Genomic DNA, 17,843 nt, shown 5'->3' on the forward strand with positions numbered 1-17,843 from the left:
TTTTCAAAAGTAGCAAGGATTGAATCAATGCTCATTGTCTGTTCGGATCACTTGGAGGTTCACAAGGCGATGGTCATGCAAGTGAATATGGACAAGGAAGTGTGGAAGCAAAGGATCATTCACATTTGCCTACCCTATTTCCAAGTTATCCTGAACTTTTTGACTGCACAACTAGAATGGCGAGGATCCGCGACAAAACGGGACAAGCTCGTAACTTCCATAGTTGTGGTGGTTGCTTAGTTGTGCTACAATGAAATGTCGGCCTTTTAGCGGCTATTAGTTTAGCTTTCTTTTGTGTCATCTGAACGGTTTCTTTCATTGAAGTGAAAGTAAATGTTATTTGTTAATTTTGTGAAAACTATGACCTAGTGGCTATTTAAGCTGAAAAGCTTGCTTTTGAATAGGTTCTGAAACTGTGATTTTAGAAACGATAGAATAGTTTCTTTTGATACAAATTATGGAAAATGAAGTAATGACTGATTATTAATAGAATGATGAGACATCTTTGAATCTGTGCATTCTGAGATTCATAATTCTTCTTAGGTTGTTATGTGGGCATAATTTAATCAGATAATCGGTTATTTCTGTATTTGCTTTTGGTTCATATTTATTGTAGATTGTTGGATGACTCGCATGTTGTTAATCAACTTGATCCCCCTTGCCCTGTGAGACATGAGAGAGTCTCGATTAAGCTGCTAGTTTCTCATGTTGACTTTATGTTTTGTTTCAAATGTATGCAGTAAACATATGTTAATGAGAGTCTGTGAACTCTTCTTTGAGCAATTTCTTAGGAAAATTTAGGTGTTTATTTGTGCAGATGGATAAATGTTGAAGCCTTTTCAATACTTTTTGGTTAAAAGTGTAATAAAAAAATCAATTGTACAGTTAATTCATTGTAAATCATAAGAGGAGTTGCCCTCTAATGTAGAGGTTGAATTATCATTAATTCTTCCAATTGTTGGTATTTTTGTTTCTTTCTAAAGGTTAAAACGGAGTCACATTTTGCTTAAAAAGAAAATAATTAAAATTTCAAGGAGACAAATCTGTTAACCAACAAATTTTTGGTGACTCTACTAGGGACTCAAATTATAAGACTAGTTGCCCAGTTGCAAGTCTGGAGTCAAGGATATATACTAGGTCCCAGAGAAGGGAAGGCGTTTTTCATTCCGTCTTTTAGGAGTTATAGAACCTAGATTTTCAACCCACCTTTTCGCCTCAGAGAAGGGCAAGAAGTAGGCCTCCTTCCTCATCGCCATCACCACTTGTGTCCTCATTTTGTCAAGCTCTCACCTTGCACGGTGTTATCCTACCTAATATAATAAATCCTACTCCCCTCAATATCATATTTCCAATGGTAGCAAATAATACTTGGGGGGTAGTTGTAGGCCCGTTGAACCTAGGTCTGAATCTTAACCCTTTACCACAGGGCACTAGGGATCATTTGCCAAAATTTAGTGGTGATGGGAAGACTACTATTGATGAACACCTAAATGCCTTGAACATAGCTTGTGGAATAATAGCAGTTCAACATGAGGATGTTGCAGTGAGATTGTTTGTCCAGACACTAACTGGGGTAGTAGCAAACTGGTTTTATCACTTGCCAAATAGTGTGATAATGACCTGATGGGATCTGAAAATGCATTTTGAAGTGAGGTTTAAAATAGCAGAGGATGAGCATTCCCTCTTAGCCCAATTAGCCTAGTTAAAGAAGGAAACTCCTGAATCAATGAGGGATTTCGTGGAAAAGTTTGATAAGATCTTGCACAAGATTCCAACTACTCGAAAGCCCTCAGATGATAATATTAAGTGTTTTTTATTAATTCTATACCTTCTGAAATAGGTTTCTTGATCCATAGGCAAAGAGTTGCAGATCTAAATGTTGCCAAAACCCTTGCATTTGAATTGGAAGATGATCTAATCATAGCAGGTAAATGGAAAAGGGAAGTACAAACACCTAATTCTCAGCCTTCAACTTCTTCTTCTTCTTCTTCTTCTTCTGATCCTGTTATCTAGAGGTTAGTTTATGACGTGATCACCCTTAAAAGACAATTTCCCAAAGCTAGTACCTCGTACCCATCTCCTTACTAAGATATACCTAGAAGGAATATGAACCAGTCTCCAGGCTATGGGAATAAGGCCATGCAGTTACCCCCTGCTCAACAAAGACTAGCAATTGAAGCACCTCCTGCTAAAGGAAATATGTGTGTATTTCACCTAACTGATGAACATGATGGTAGTTCCTACCCTGAGATGGTATGATATGTGCAATTGATGAATTTCAAAGATACCTCGAATGAGTGGGGTGAAGAGGGATCTCCAAAGCAACCTAGCGACTCTGAAATCCATTTTCTTGAGTATGAGTCTGATTCAGAAAGAGGTGGTGACATTTTGGTTACTTTGGAGGATCCTTCATGTGGGGTGCTCACAAGAAATCAGCAAAATGTTAAACCCTAGATGTCTTCCTCTTCATCTGCGATGGCCTTCAAAGGTAAAAGAATTGATTCAAAGTTACATCATAATGATCAAGAATTGCAAGAACCTTTATTTTTAAAGACTGTTAAAAAGGAAATTTCCTTTGATATAGTAGAATTTTGCAAGTCCTCACAAATTCAAATCACACCTACTGAGTACCTAAAACTAAATCCTAAAGAATTAGATAGACTGGTGCAATTCGTGAAAGGCAATAATACACAACGGATTAATGATATGCAGTAGTCAGTAAATGCCTTTTTGCCCTCACATAGCAATGAGTCGGTTCATTCCCCAGTTTTTGAAAAGATGCCTGAAATTAATGCTCTTCAAATAGATGATTTTGTTCCCCTTCTTGAGTCAAAACCAGAGCCCTTTTATATATCATTATTCATTAATGGTCATAGGTTGAATAATTGTATTATAGACTTAGGTGCATCTGATAACATAATACCCTCTGTTGTAGCCAAAGCATTGGGGTTATCCTTGACCAAAACCTTTGGTAGATGCTACTCCATGGACTCAAAACAAATTCCTCTGCTAGGCCAGATTAAGGATGCTCAAGTAGTTCTTTCCTCTCACCTTGATAGAAGGATCAATTTGACAATTCTAATAGCTGATATCCCAGCCAGTTATGACATTCTTTTAAGTCGCACTTTCTGTAGGGACTTAGGTGGAGAAATCAAAATGGACTGGTCCCAAGCCACAATCCCTGTCGGAAAATAGCGAGTCATCCTGAAACCTAAACCAAAGTCCAAATTCATTGTTTTTCCATCTGATGACCCTAGGGCCCAGATTTTGTACCATGATTGTCAGTGTGGGAGCTACATGATTTTTTCTAATAGTGAAGTGGGGGGGGTATTCATCCCAAAATGGGAAAAAAGAAAGCCTATGGCTAATGGAGTTCGATGGCAGTTATGCAGCGTCAAGATCTGGCACAGGAGTTGTGTTGATACCACCTTCCAGAAATCCTATTCCTTTTTTCTTTAAACTAGAGTTCAAAAACACCAACAATACAATGGAGTATGAGGCCTTGCTGTTAGGCTTAGCCGAAGCTACAAAGTTGGGAGTTAAGATCCTATGGGTTAAAGGAGATGCTGAGCTCATTGTTAAGTAGGTTAGGGGATTGTTTAGCGTTAAGAATGAAATGTTGAAGCACTATCGAAATAGAGTTTGGGACAAAATTGAAGGTTTCGATGCATTCTCCATTGAGGCAATACCCAGGGAATTGAACTCAAAAGCTGATTCATTGGCAGTCTCAGCTTCATTGCTTGTCCCACACCCTAAATTTGTTGAAGAAACTTACAGGATAGAGTTGGTATATCAACCCAATGTTCCAGACAACTCTGACTCGTGGCAGGTATTTGAGAATGATAAACAAATTAATAATTTTATGCAAGGTTTGGATATGTTTTCTACCATGTATTTTGAAGGTTCTGATGCAGAATGCAAAGAATTTTTGCCTGAACAAGCCAAGGAATTACCTGATGGAATCATGCAATTGAAAGGAAATAAGATTCCTAGAGGGCTAGTTTCTTTGGAGCATTTGTTTGATCGTAATGATGCCTATAGAAATAACAAAGGTGACAAGTCTCGAGAGGCTCAAGATAGCGGAGGCTATGAGAGGGTCAACATTGGTACTGAGAATGAACCTAGATGTATAAATCTAGGAAAGTGTTGTACACCGGAAGAAAATGAGAGGTTCATTAATCTCCTGGTGGAGTTTAAGGATGTGTTTTCTTGGTGTTATGACGATCTTAAGAACTTCAGAGAGGGAAAATTCTAGCATCAGATTCCCTTGAAGCCCGGAGCAAGCCCATTCAGGCAAAATCTTAGAAGCTTTAATCCAAAGGTGGTACAGGCTATATTCCAGGAAGTAGATAAGATGCTAAAGGCCAGAATTATATACCCCATCCATCATTCTACATGGATAGCAAATATTGTACCAGTCAGAAAGAAAAACAGGGAAATAAGGATTTGCATTGACTTTAGAAATCTAAACCAAGCCAGCTTAAAAGACAACTATCCCTTGCCGGCCATGGACACATTTTGAAAACCTTCTCAGGGTCGGAGATGATGTCCATGTTAGATGGATTTTTTGGATATAATCAGATCAGTGTTCAGGAAAATGATCAACACAAAACTGCATTTATTACTCCCTGGGGTACATTTGCATATAACTGGATGCCTGTTGGTTTGATCAACGTAGGAGCAATGTTTCAGCAAGCCATGGATTTGTCTTTTGGCCACTTAAAGGATAAGATCATTGTTGTATATCTAGATGATTTGACATTGTTCTCAAAAAGTATAAAACATCACATTCAGGACCTAAAATGAGTGTTGCAGAGCTATTGCGACAATGAGGTATCCTTGAACCCCAAGAAATCAGTGTTTGGAGTCACAGAGGATAAGTTGCTCTGCATATTATCTCCAAAGAAGGGGTAAAAATAGATCCTGAAAGGGTAAGAGCAATTCAATAATTAACTTTGTCGTCAAACAGGAATGTCATCAGATCCTTCTTTGGACAGGTGAATTTTCTTCAGAGGTTCATTCCAGACTTTGCTGAGATTACTAGATATATCGTGAACTTGATGAGTGAGAAACAATCTTTCAAATGGAGGGAGGAGGGGAAGAAGGCATTTTCCTCAATAAAAGATGCAATTGGTCAGGCACCTGTCTTGGTTAATTCTAATTTCAATAAAGATTTTATCATCTACTGCTATGCATCAGAGCACACTATGTCAGGGGTTTTGCTACAAAAGAATGATAATAATGATGAGATCCCTATAGCATTCACGAGCGTACCTTTGAAAAAGAATGAACTTAAATACTCAATAATAGAAAAGAAAGCATATGTGGTCGTAAAAGCAATGAAAAAGTTCAGGTACTATATTCTCCATTCTCATGCTGTGGTTTATGTACCTCATTCATTTGTCAAGAGCATTCTAACGCAGCAAGACATAGGAATAAATGAAAGAGCTTCTTGGGTATCAAAAATTTAGGAGTTCGATTTAGACATTCGACCCACAAAGTTGGTGATGGGGCAAGGTTTGTGCAGGCTGATCGCTGAAAGTAAGGAGGAAGTGACAAAGGAATTGCCTTTAGTTTTATTTGTTGCTCTACAAGATTCCTTGTTTGTGGATGTAGCTTATTTCTTGACATATGGAGATTGTCTAGAACACCTTTCTGCGAAGGAAAAGAGGAACCTGAGACTGAAAGCTTCTAAGTATGTCATATTAATGATGTACTATATAAAAGGGGATTAGATGGGACCTTTCTAAGATGTGTCGATAAATCACTCCAGGAGTCTCTTTTGAAAACATTCCACGACGAAGCCTGTGGGGCTCACTTTTCTTCACACAGTAACTACTTATAAGATCCTGAGGAACTGTTATTATTGGCCAGGAATGTTCAGGGACGCATATACATGGGTGGCCAGGTGTGAAAAATGTAAGTTGTTTGCTAGTAAACCTCAGCTTGCAGCATTACCACTTAGACCCATGATTGTGGATGAACCTTTCAAACAATGGGGTTTGGATTTTATTGGTCCCTTGACACCAACCTCAAGTGCTGGTCATACCCATATTTTGATAGCTATAGATTATTTTACTAAATGGGTCGAGGCCATTCCGGTATGAAAGACAACCTCATAGGTTGTTTGTAATTTTCTGAGGGATAACATTTTAGTTTGTTTTGGAGTCCCCTTAAAAATTGTGGCAGACAACACTACCAATTTCTCCTCCGCTAAAATATCTTTGTTTTGCTATGATCATGGAATCTCTCTTGCTCATTCATTTGATTATTATCCTCAAGGAAATGGCTAGGCTAAATCCAGTAACAAAAACCTCATTAATATCATGAAAAAATTAGTGAGTGAGAATTTTAAGGATTGGCATAAGAAGCTATATGAAGCTCTTTGGGCCGACTGTACATCACCAAAGAGGGCAAATGGAATGTCTCTGTTTGAACTGGTCTATGGTGTTGGCGTTCAAGTAGCACTTCCTCTAGAGCTAGCAGCCACCAGGTTACAAACAATGATTGCAGACACTTACTTCCAGAGTTCGTTGGAAAAGTGAATCATGCACCTAACAAAGATTGACGAAGAGAGGGATAGACTGGTGGACAGGATAACACAACATCAAATGAGAGTAAAAAGAATATTTGACAAGTGAGCAAGGCCTTGAAAGTTCATGCAAGGTGATCAGGTACTGCTCTAGGACAGAAGAAGAGAACCTAAGGGAGCACATGCTAAGTTTGAGTCGCTGTGGAAGGGACCATTCCTTATTCATGAGGTAAAGGGACCAAATTATTTTAAACTTGCATATTCAGATGGTACTGTTCTTCCTTTGACCTACAATGGTCAAGATCTGAAATTGTATCAACTGTAAATGAGAGTCCCTCATAGTTTTTGTACATAGTGTCTAGTTTTTTTTTGTGTGTTTGTGTGTCTTTTTGGTTTAGTTAGTTTGTTTCTTTGAATAAAGTTTGGCGTGCAAAACTAGAGATTTTGAAGTTCATTTCTAGTTCCTTCACAATTCTAGTGCCCAGTCAGAGCCGATGTTAGTCCACCCGTAAGTTTTCCTTTAAAAAAAAAAAAATATTCCAATTTGTGGGTTATCTTTTTGTGCCTTTTGTTCCCATCGGGTCATTTGTTCTCTTCATACTTGAACCATTGAACCTCGTGTTCAAAAGGTTCAAAGGGTTCAACATTCAAAGTGCATTTAAAAAAAAGGAAAAGTCAATTGTTCTGGTCTTTGTCACCAAAATTTCAAATGTGTTCACTTGGTTTTCGGTCATTGAAGTTTTGAACCCATTGAACCTCGTGTTCAAAAGGTTCAAGGGTTCAAGGTTCAAAAATGCCTTTTTAGTGGGTCGCAGCAACGTATTGTTATATGATGAGCGTGATTCTTTCTTTTTATGTTAAGTTGATATGTGGTCTTGAACCTTGAACTAAATTTCAAGCGGTTCAAGAGGTTCAAGGTTCACTTTAATTATTTCTTTTCTTTGTCGCTTGTTCTTGATGTTGTTTATGTGCCAACCGTTACTGTTTTATTACTTAAATGAACTTGAACCATTGAACCTTGTGTTCAAGTGGTTCAAGGTTCATAAGTTCTTTTCAAACTAATCCAAAAAAAGCTTTTGGTGGAAATAAAAGTGGCGTGACAAGAAGGAATATTCCTTTATTTGGCTTTTTGAAATTCTAAATGTGGAAAGTAATCTTGAAAATATCAAATTTCCTGTGTGGAAGTGATGGGTAATTAAGAAGGTGTCAGGTTTGTCATTTCACCATTACTTTGCATGCTTAAGTAAATCATGATGAAGCATGTGCAGCCCCATTGATATTTTCCTGTCTGGTTAAAGGAGGATGTATGAGTTTATTTTCATATTTAGGAAGGGCACAATTGCCTGATTTTGATTAATTGGAGGCGCTGAAGGTAAATCCAACTCTATTCTCTAGAAGAATTTTTAGTTTTCATGGTGTTATCGGGTGTCTCAAAGCCCATTGTAGAGAAAATATAGCCAAGAAGGTCAAGAAGGTCACCATCCATTCTTACAGCTGCCCGAGTAACCCGGTCAAGAAGCAAGAAGAAGAGTAGAGAGCCTGTTCTGCAACAGGTCGTAGTGGATTTAGACCCCAGTGAAGAGCTTGAAAAAATAATGGACTCACAGGATCAAAATGAACTTGGGATACAAGAAGTGGATACAAATGAAGGAGTAGGAGCTCAACAGCATCCCATGAATACCCTAGTAATCGTTACTTCCAAAGATACATAGGTCACCCCACCACCTAAAGGATCTACTAATGCTCTAAGATGGCTGGAAGCCGCCATTGGAAAGAAAAGGAGTGTGGTGTTGGTCACCATCCCATTGGAGGACATGGTTAGTAAATGCTTAGGAAAAGAATTAAAGCCCAAAAAGCTCAAAACACAAGAAATGCTTGATGTGGATGACACAACAGGACACTAGATAGCTGAAGTGGCCAAGCCCATTCCTAGGAGAGATGCAGATAAGGCTACAGAGGAATATTTTACTATGGAGAAAATAGATTTGGGCATCACAAAAAAATTGGAATCTTCTACAAAGAGGATATCTCCAGGACTTGGAAAGATGAAAAAGACAAGAGGGAAATGAAATAAATGGTCACACAGATGGCAGAGTACATCGATGCTATTCATAATCCAAATCCTCAACCATTGTCACAAATACCAGTGTCATTTGATCCTAAGTCTCCAACAAACCAGAAGAAGCTTGATCAAGTTCAAAGGAATAGGGTAGTGATGGAGATGTTCAACAAATGGTAGGATCTAATAATTCAACAAGGATTAGAATATATTACTAATGTGGTCAAGGTTTATAGTCGCCTAGGAAAAGCAAAGTGTTAAGTGGGTAGCGGTTCTCGCACAAATGAATGATGTTCAAAAGTATGGAGTGATGAAGTTCTTAGCTAAGAAACTAGTGGAGAACCTAGATGATAATGTGCTATACGTGTCAAAGAAAAATGTGGAATGGCACAACTCAATCATCGGACAGGGCTATGAATAATTGACTAAGCTACTCAGGGGACTGACTGATTTGATTGACACTATACAGAAGGACCTTAAATGTATTGATATCCAACTCATGAAGGAGGGAGATAAAGTGATTGAGGAAGTTGTAGACATGATTAAAGTCTTCCAAGATAGAGTTCATTCCATTTAGACCACAAAATCTTTGACTACCGATGACTTTTCGAAAGTAGTGAGGATTGAATCAATGCTCATTGTCTGTTTGGATCACTTGGAGGTTCACAAGGCGAAGGTCACGCAGGTGAATATGGACAAGGAAGTGTGGAAGCAGAGGATCATTCACATTGGCCTGCCCTATTTCCAAGTTATCTTGAACTTTTTGAATGCACACCTAGAATGGTGAGGATCCACGACAAAACAGGACAAGCTCGTAACTTCCTCAGTTGTAGTAGATGCTTAGTTGTGCTAAAATGAAATGTCGGCCTTTCAACGGCTATTAGTTTAGATTTCTTTGGTGTCATCTGAATGGTTTCTTTCACTAAAGTGAAAGTAAATGTCATTTGTTAATTTTGTAAAAACTATGGCCTGGTGGCTATTTAAGCTGAAAAGCTTTGTTTTGAATAGGTTCTGAAACTGTGATTTTAGAAACAATAGAAGAGTTTCTTTTGATACGAATTATGGAAAATGAAGTAATGACTGATTATTAATGGAATGTTGAGACATCTTTGAATCTATGCAATCTGAGATTCATAATTTTTCTTAGGTTGTTATGTGGGCATAATTTAATCAAATAATCAGTTATCTCTGCATGTCCTTTTGGTTCATATTTGTTATAGATTGCTGGATGACTCGCATGTTGTTAATCAGCTTGATCCCCCTTGCCCTGTGAGGCATGAGAGAGTCTCGATTAAGCTGCTAGTTTCTTGTGTTGAGTTTCCATTTTGTTTCAAATGTATGCAGTAAACATATGTTAATCAGAGTCTGTGAACTCTTCTTTGAGCAATTTCTCAGGAAAATTTAGGCATTTATTTATGCGGATGGATAAATGCTGAAGCCTTTTCAATACTTTCTGGTTAAAAGTGTTATAAAAAAAATCAATTGTATAGTTAATTCATTGTAAATCATAAAAGGAGCTGCCCTCTAATGCAGAGGTTGAATTATCATTAATTCTTCCAACTATTGGTATTTTTGTTTCTTTCTAAAGGGTAAAATGGAGTCAAATTTTGCTTAAGAAGAAAATAATTAAAATTTCAAGGAGACAAATCTATTAACCAATAGTTGGCAATGCTAGAATACATACCAATGTGTGCCTCCTCAACTAACATATCACCAACACCACCTGTGACCAAATCCAAACCTTTCAAAAAAAATTGAAAGGTTCTAGCCCACCATTGCCCTCTTACTAGGGGGTTGTGTATCATGGTGTCTAAATTTGTCTACAAATCTGCCCCTACCATGCCCTAACATGTCATGGAAAGTCTGTGTAATCAACATCATATCCTAGATGAAATTCTGCATACAATTGTTTATAGAAATACTGTGGCAGCTCATCCTTTTGCAGCCACCTATGATGCATCACCAACCATCTAGGATATATGAATGGTGTGACAATAAGATCCTCACATCTAGTATCTCGATATCCTCTAACCATAGCCATTTCCACGTACAATGGGAACATGGATTTCACATTCACTACATAAACATCTCTATCTATTGTTTTCCATTTAACCGTGCCATAAACAGTGTGAGATAAAGTCCTATAAAAATGCTCAATGTGAGGGTCATCATATGGGTTTAAGCTCAATCATATGCATCAACTCATCTCTAATACATTCTAATTTATCTTTATTGGCCAGCACAAAAGTGTTATTTAAAGTTCGTTGTAACTGTGCTAGAGAGGACTGCACTCTCAAAATAGTCTCAGTACGAGCAGTCTCTGAATTCTCAAGAGTACGCTTAAGAGTCTGAAACCTACGTGAGGTCTACTGAGGATCAGGATACACACTCTGCTCAAAAGAAAAATGATGTGAACCACTAGAAGCCATATCTAGATGTGATGTGAAATATATGAATATGTTTGTGTGTGTGTGTGTGTGTGAATCTTCATGTATACATTAAATCAAATTAAAAACAAGTTCATATACAATGTATGCCACAAACAAGATGAAACATTGTACAAATATGCAATTCAGTTAAATATTTTAAAGAAAATGAATCAAATGAACTACGACCTATAGACATTGCAACTTAAAGATTACATTGCAAAACAAATTATATGAACATACACATGAACTTATTTAACATAAAAGTTATAATATGCATATGCGACTACACCAATATAGATGATGATTATGAGATCATTTTATTAAACTAGAAAGTTACACCAAATATCATGTTGATAATAATAATCATTTTAGCATAATTGTACTTCAAATATAAAATTTTGTAATATGTATATAATGTTGGAGTAAAATAGACAATCGCCTAATTTATTAATAAATCATTAATTACATTCCTTTTACTTTATCTAGGGTTTTCATTTTGCTTTTATAAGCAAATTCATTAGTGTAAAATTTAATCTAGTTAATCTAGTTTAACCAAAGATCACACAAAACAATTGAACCAAAGATCAAAGGACCAAAAATATTCAGGAAATGTCAATGAAGCTATTAAAATGTTCTAAGAATTCTAATCAAAATAATGATTAATGGGAGGGAACCAACATTTAGAATCATGATTTGGGGGTAGAACTTGAGAGAAGTAGGGGATATATGGAGCCAAGACTTAAATAACTAAAGTTATAATTAGAATTTGAAATGATGAAGCTCACTATATAGTATTTATTGCACCAAATGGTTCTAGGACCTCAAAAGGTTCCACAAAGTGATATGCAAGTTTGGAAGACAAAAATTAATCAAGCTTGTCAGTGGCTAATATATTAGAAACACTCTCTCCGATACATGACTATTTTGATGTATATATTTTTGTCATTTATAAATTTTCTAAAAATCCACTACATTTCCCAATTGCTAATCAATCTAAGTTTGGTCTTTCATTATTCTAGTTCATTTGGATCCACAACTACCATGTCTTTGCCTATTTGTTAGGCATACAATACTTGAGCTTATGAACCTCCAATGAAGAAATGAGAAGTGTGTTTATGGTTAGTTTTATCATATGCAAACTCGATTAATGGTAAATAAGTTCCCAGCTTTTTGTTCACAAGTCCTCAAGAATTTGGTTCACTCTCTTTTTGTTGATCAATCTTAAGGTGATGGGTTGATCTATAGTCCAATTTACTTCCCAATTATGTGTATGTTTTTCCGAAACCTTGACATTATCCAAGTGTCTCAAATATGATCTTATCAAACTTACCTTTATTAAATATGGTATTCTTTGGTACTCCATGAAACTAAAAGATCTCCTAAACTATTGAAAGGTATACATGGATACCTGAATGTAATTAGAGAGATTGTTTGTAAATTATAATCTCTTATATTGTTTGTAATTATATCTTTTTTGGTTGTATATTTTTTTTGGTTGTATAAGTTTGGTTGTATATAATTTTTGGTTGTATATGTTTTGGTTGTATATGATTCGATTGTATATGTTTTTTGGTTGTATATGTTTTTAATTATATGTAATTAAAATATATATATATATATATACATATATTATTATTAAAATAATTAGAAATCTATACATATAAATTACTAAAATAACTAAAAAATTAAAAATCTATACATATAAATTATTAAAACAATAAAAAAATGAAAAAAAGCCTTTCAGCCCTACCTTGCTCGACTGAAAGTCTTCTTAGCCCCCCTTCCGCTTCAACTATTTCAGACCGTGCAAATGGGGGGCTAAAAGCAAGAAGGTGGGTATATGTAGGGTCAGGTAGTACTCGGTCGAGTAGGACTCGGCCAAGTGTACCTCGCCACTCATCCTCAGTCGAGTAGGATTTCTTTTTGTGTCGCACTTAGCTAAAAGTGTGACACAACACTATTCTTTCACCCATTTTGCCATGTGAAATTGAACAGATTGATTAAAGTTACACCGATCCTAAACTTGATTGAACTAGGACCGACAAAGATTGAGATATCGATCTTGAACTTCATGGATCAAGAAATGAGTATCGATCTAGAACTTGATTGAACTAGATTGAGCGAAGAGATGGAACCGATTTCAAACTTGATTGAATAAGAACCGATTAGCGAAACAGATTGTTTAGCTTGATTTGAAGCGATGAAACTAAACAGATTGACTTGAATCAAATGTGATTCAGATGAAGACAATATCAGCTTGATTTGATGTGATGAAACTAATATGCCCCTAGATATTGATTCAATTTTGAAGAACAATAAGGTTTTGTTTGATTAATCTTTGATTAAAAAGATTTTTTGATCAACTTTAGATGAAGATTTGAAAAAAAATCTTGACTTTTGATGATGCAATCATTGATAATGATGATGTAATGATGATGCCCCCTTGGGAGTCAAATCAAAAGATGGAGAGATTACAATTATTTCAAGCCATTGATAGGATAAAAATATTTAGCAATGATAATCTGAGCACGAAGATGTATCGAAGAATTAAGTTGAAATCAAAATTGTTTTGAGCACAAAATGATGAGAAAAAGTGACCTAAAGATGAAAGTACCAAATGGTCAATGGTGTGAGAATTTTACTAGAAATATGATCTCATATTTTGATTTTGATCCCGAAAATGGACTCAGGACAGTCAATTTAGTCAAGGGTATAATTTTCACATCCATCGAAGCAAGTTAAAAAATTAGGGTTTTCTATATAAGGGGTGAAAATGGTCATTTCATTTCATTTTCAATTTTTGAAGTTTAAAAATTCAAAAACCTTCTCTGGAGCATGATAGTTCTGATAATTAATGTAAGTACAAATCCAATAGCCAACAAGATGAGAGGGGGGGGTGAATCATACAAACTTAATCTACCATAAAAACATCAGATTGAACCTCGATAGCATATACTTCAGTAATATAACCAAAACTGTTAAACATGCAAACTCAAAAGCATATAAACATCATAAACATCATAACACCAGATTTAACGTGGAAACCCAAATAGGGAAAAACCACTGTGGGATTTCAGACCCACTAAGAAATATACTCTTCTAGAGTATGCTCGGTTAAAAACAAATCCTGTTAAAGATTACAAACACATTGCTAGATGTGACCCGGTTAAGGGATTTCCCTCAGATCTGTTAGGATCTTCACCTTGTTAGAAGTGACCTTGTTAAAGGATTTCAAACACTCAATAAGAATGTCACCTTGCTAGAGGGTTTTACAAATAAGACTATTAAGTCCACTCGGTTAAGAGATTTTCTATCACTTTCATAAAATAATAGTAATAAAAATCTATCTACAACTTCACATCTAAAATGCTAAAGCAGATTCTTATTTGCTCAATACAATCTAGACATAGAACTAATCTTGTCCATCTGCTAGGCTTCTATACTCTGTTATTCAAACAGGTCTTCAAGCTTTTGTGCTCGGTAATCACTATGTAGCATCCCTGTGCATACATTTGCCCGCATACATTGTTTATCAATAGTTCCCTATTTATAAACAACTAGCTAACTGCTTAATCTCCTTGATCACATTTCCCACGATCAATCATAGCCATCAGAACTTCAAACTTTGACCAGGTTCAATGTATCCTTTGATCTAAAAATGTTTTACCTTGCCTTGGAACTTGCATACAATTCTTGGAACTTGTGCTAGGGTATTGCGGTTCAATCTAAGTTGTAGATCTTCATGTCAATTTTCCTTTGCCATAGATTCATTAACAAACTTCAAGCACAGCATACCAATCATTTAATCAGTTCCAGCTCATCAACTTCCTTCATTAAATAACGCATGTAACCATTTAATGTATTCTGTTACAGCTCGATTACAACTCGGTAACAACTCGGTAAATACTAAACTTCACTCGGTAGACATTCTGCCTTCATTAACCGATAGCGATAACCTTAGGGTTTACCGACTAGGTTCTTTGCTCAATAACATAGTATAGTATTAACCTTACAATTTACAACATATGTATGATGTTAAAACAATCTAAACATCATGATCTCATCATTGTTTGACTCAATAATAGTTTCCCATTGAATATCTTATTCATCCCCTTATTCATCATATTCTTTTTGTTTCTTTTACCGACATCTTTATACTCTTCAAATCATACTTCTCAAGATATGGCAACATCATACTGAATTAGAAAATCAATTTCTTGACATCAATGACAAAATAATAATATCAAGACAGTAAACATCCTTAATCAATTATATCCATAATCATCAACAACCTTCTCAATATCCTTATTGAAATGCCAACAATCTCCCATTATCTGTTATAATGCCAAATGCCAACAATCTCCCCCTTTGGCATTGATGGAAAATCCAATTGATTTGACCTTAAAAAGATTCGGATTGCTGTGATTCTGAAATGCTGAAATGCTCTCTTGCTGTCATCAGAATTCTCCTCCATACATTAGACTTCTCCTTTTTTTTCAGTCTTCTCTCCTTTAGTTTCAGTCTTTTTAATCAGTCTTCTCCCCCTTTGACAACAATGCCAAAAAGTAAAGAATTAAAACATAATTTCTTCTTGTATGAAGTGAATTCCTGTTGTAATGTTTATCAACTGAGTCTCAGTCAGAGAATTTTGTCTTCAATTCATGTTCCTTGTATTGTATCATGTATTGTTTCATGTATTGTTTACTGCACACCTTTAGAAAACATCCTAAAGTGTGTAAATCAGCATCAACTCTAAAAAGATATTCGATAGAGTCATTGAATTGATGCTTTCATCGAACTTGGTCAGTGAGTAGAAGATAGGGGTAGGACCCCTAACTTACTTTTGAGATATTCAAAAGTGTCCCTTGGTAGTGGCTTGGTGAAGATATCTGCTATTTGTTCCTTTGTGCTAACATATTCCAACACCACTTTCTTCTCTTGAGCTTCTTCTCTAAGATAATGATATTTGATAGAGATGTGCTTTGTCTTAGAGTGCATAATAGGATTCTTTGAAATGTTAATGGCACTAGTATTGTCACAGAATATAGTTACTAGCTCGGTAACTTTCTCATTTATTCCTTCCAACAGTTGTTTGATCCATGCTATGTTGGTACAATTCAATGTTGCAACAATGTATTCAGCTTCTGATGTTGACTATGAAACACATCCTTGTTTCTTGCTAAGCCAACTCACTAGTCTTTCTCCGAAAAAGAAAGCTCCTCCACTTGTGCTTTTCCTATCATCAATGTTGCCTGCCCAATTAGCATCAATATAAACTTTTAAATCAAAATCATTTCTTTTCTGATATACTAAGCCATAATCTTCAGTGCCTTTCAAGTATCTGAAAATTCTCTTGATTGTTGTCATGTGTGTTTCCTTAGGATTTGCAGAGAATCTTGCAACTATACCTACTGCATGTGCTATGTCTGGTCTACTGTGAACAACATATTGTAGCTTTCCAATCATGGATCGGTAAAGTGTCTCATCAACAAATGCAGATTCATCATTCTTTGATAGTTTACAGTTGGTAGTCATAGGAGTACTTACTGGTTTTGAATCCTCCATTCCAAATTTCTTCAAGATTTCCTTTATGTACTTGGATTGAGTAATGAAAATCTCATTTTTCATTTGTAGTATTTGTAAACCTATAAAATACTTTATCTCACCGATTAATGACATCTCAAAATATTTGCTCATTTCCTTTCCAAAGTTCTTACAAAGAGAGTCATTTCCACAAAATATAATATCATCAACAAATATAGCTGAGATCAATATTCCATTTTTATCATTCTTCATGTGCATATTGTTGTTCTCACTTGTCCTTATAAAACCAATCTTAATCAAATAAGAGTGCAATCTTTCATACCATGCTCTAGGTACTTGTTTCAGACCATATAATGCTTTGTTCAATTTACATACCTGATCTTTATTATTGTCTTCAACAAATCCTTTAGGTTGTTCAATAAAAACTTCTAATATTCCATCAGAAATGCAAATTCGACATCCATTTGATATACCTTGAAGTTTTTGAAAGCAGCATATGCCAACAATGTTCTTACTCCTTCAAGTCCATCCACAGGTGCAAAAGTTTCACCATAATCAATTCCTTCTTCTTGAGCATAACCTTTGCAAACTAGTCTTGCTTTATTTCGAATGACCTCTCCTTTTTCATTTAGCTTGTTTCTGAAAATCCACTTTGTATCGATTATATTTTTGTCCTTTGGTCTTGGGATTAGTGTCCATGTGTCATTCTTCTTGATTTGATCAATCTCTTCTGTCATAGCATTTATCCAATCTTCACTGTTGAATGCCTCTTTCACTATTCTCAGTTCAAATTCAGATATCAGACATGTGTTCTATCTCAGTTTGTTCCTTGTCATCACTGAATCATCCTTATCTCCTATAATCTGACTTGGTGCATGATGTCTTCTGACATACTTAGCTAATACAAGCTCGGTAGGCTCTGTATGATCTTCTTCATCACTCTATAACTAGATATTTTCTTCAACAGTTTTCTTGGTAAAACTTGTCATTTGAACATAGACAAATTCATCATAATCTTCTAGTTCTTTGGAATTTCCTTCATCATTTCTTTATGCAAATTCATCAATTTTCACATTTGCACTTTCTACTATTTTGTTAGATGATTTGATCAGACATTTAAATGCTTTGCTTCTAGAAGAATAACCTAGAAATGTTCCTTCTTCACTTTTCTGATCAAACTTGCCATTTCTATCATCTTTGTGTACATAGCATCTACTTCCAAAGATTTTAAAATAACTTACATTAGGTTTCTTGTCATACCAGATTTCATATGGTGTCT

The sequence above is a fragment of the Cryptomeria japonica genome, chromosome 7 (genome assembly GCF_030272615.1).
Source record: "Cryptomeria japonica chromosome 7, Sugi_1.0, whole genome shotgun sequence".
In the NCBI taxonomy this organism is placed as follows: Eukaryota; Viridiplantae; Streptophyta; class Pinopsida; order Cupressales; family Cupressaceae; genus Cryptomeria; species Cryptomeria japonica.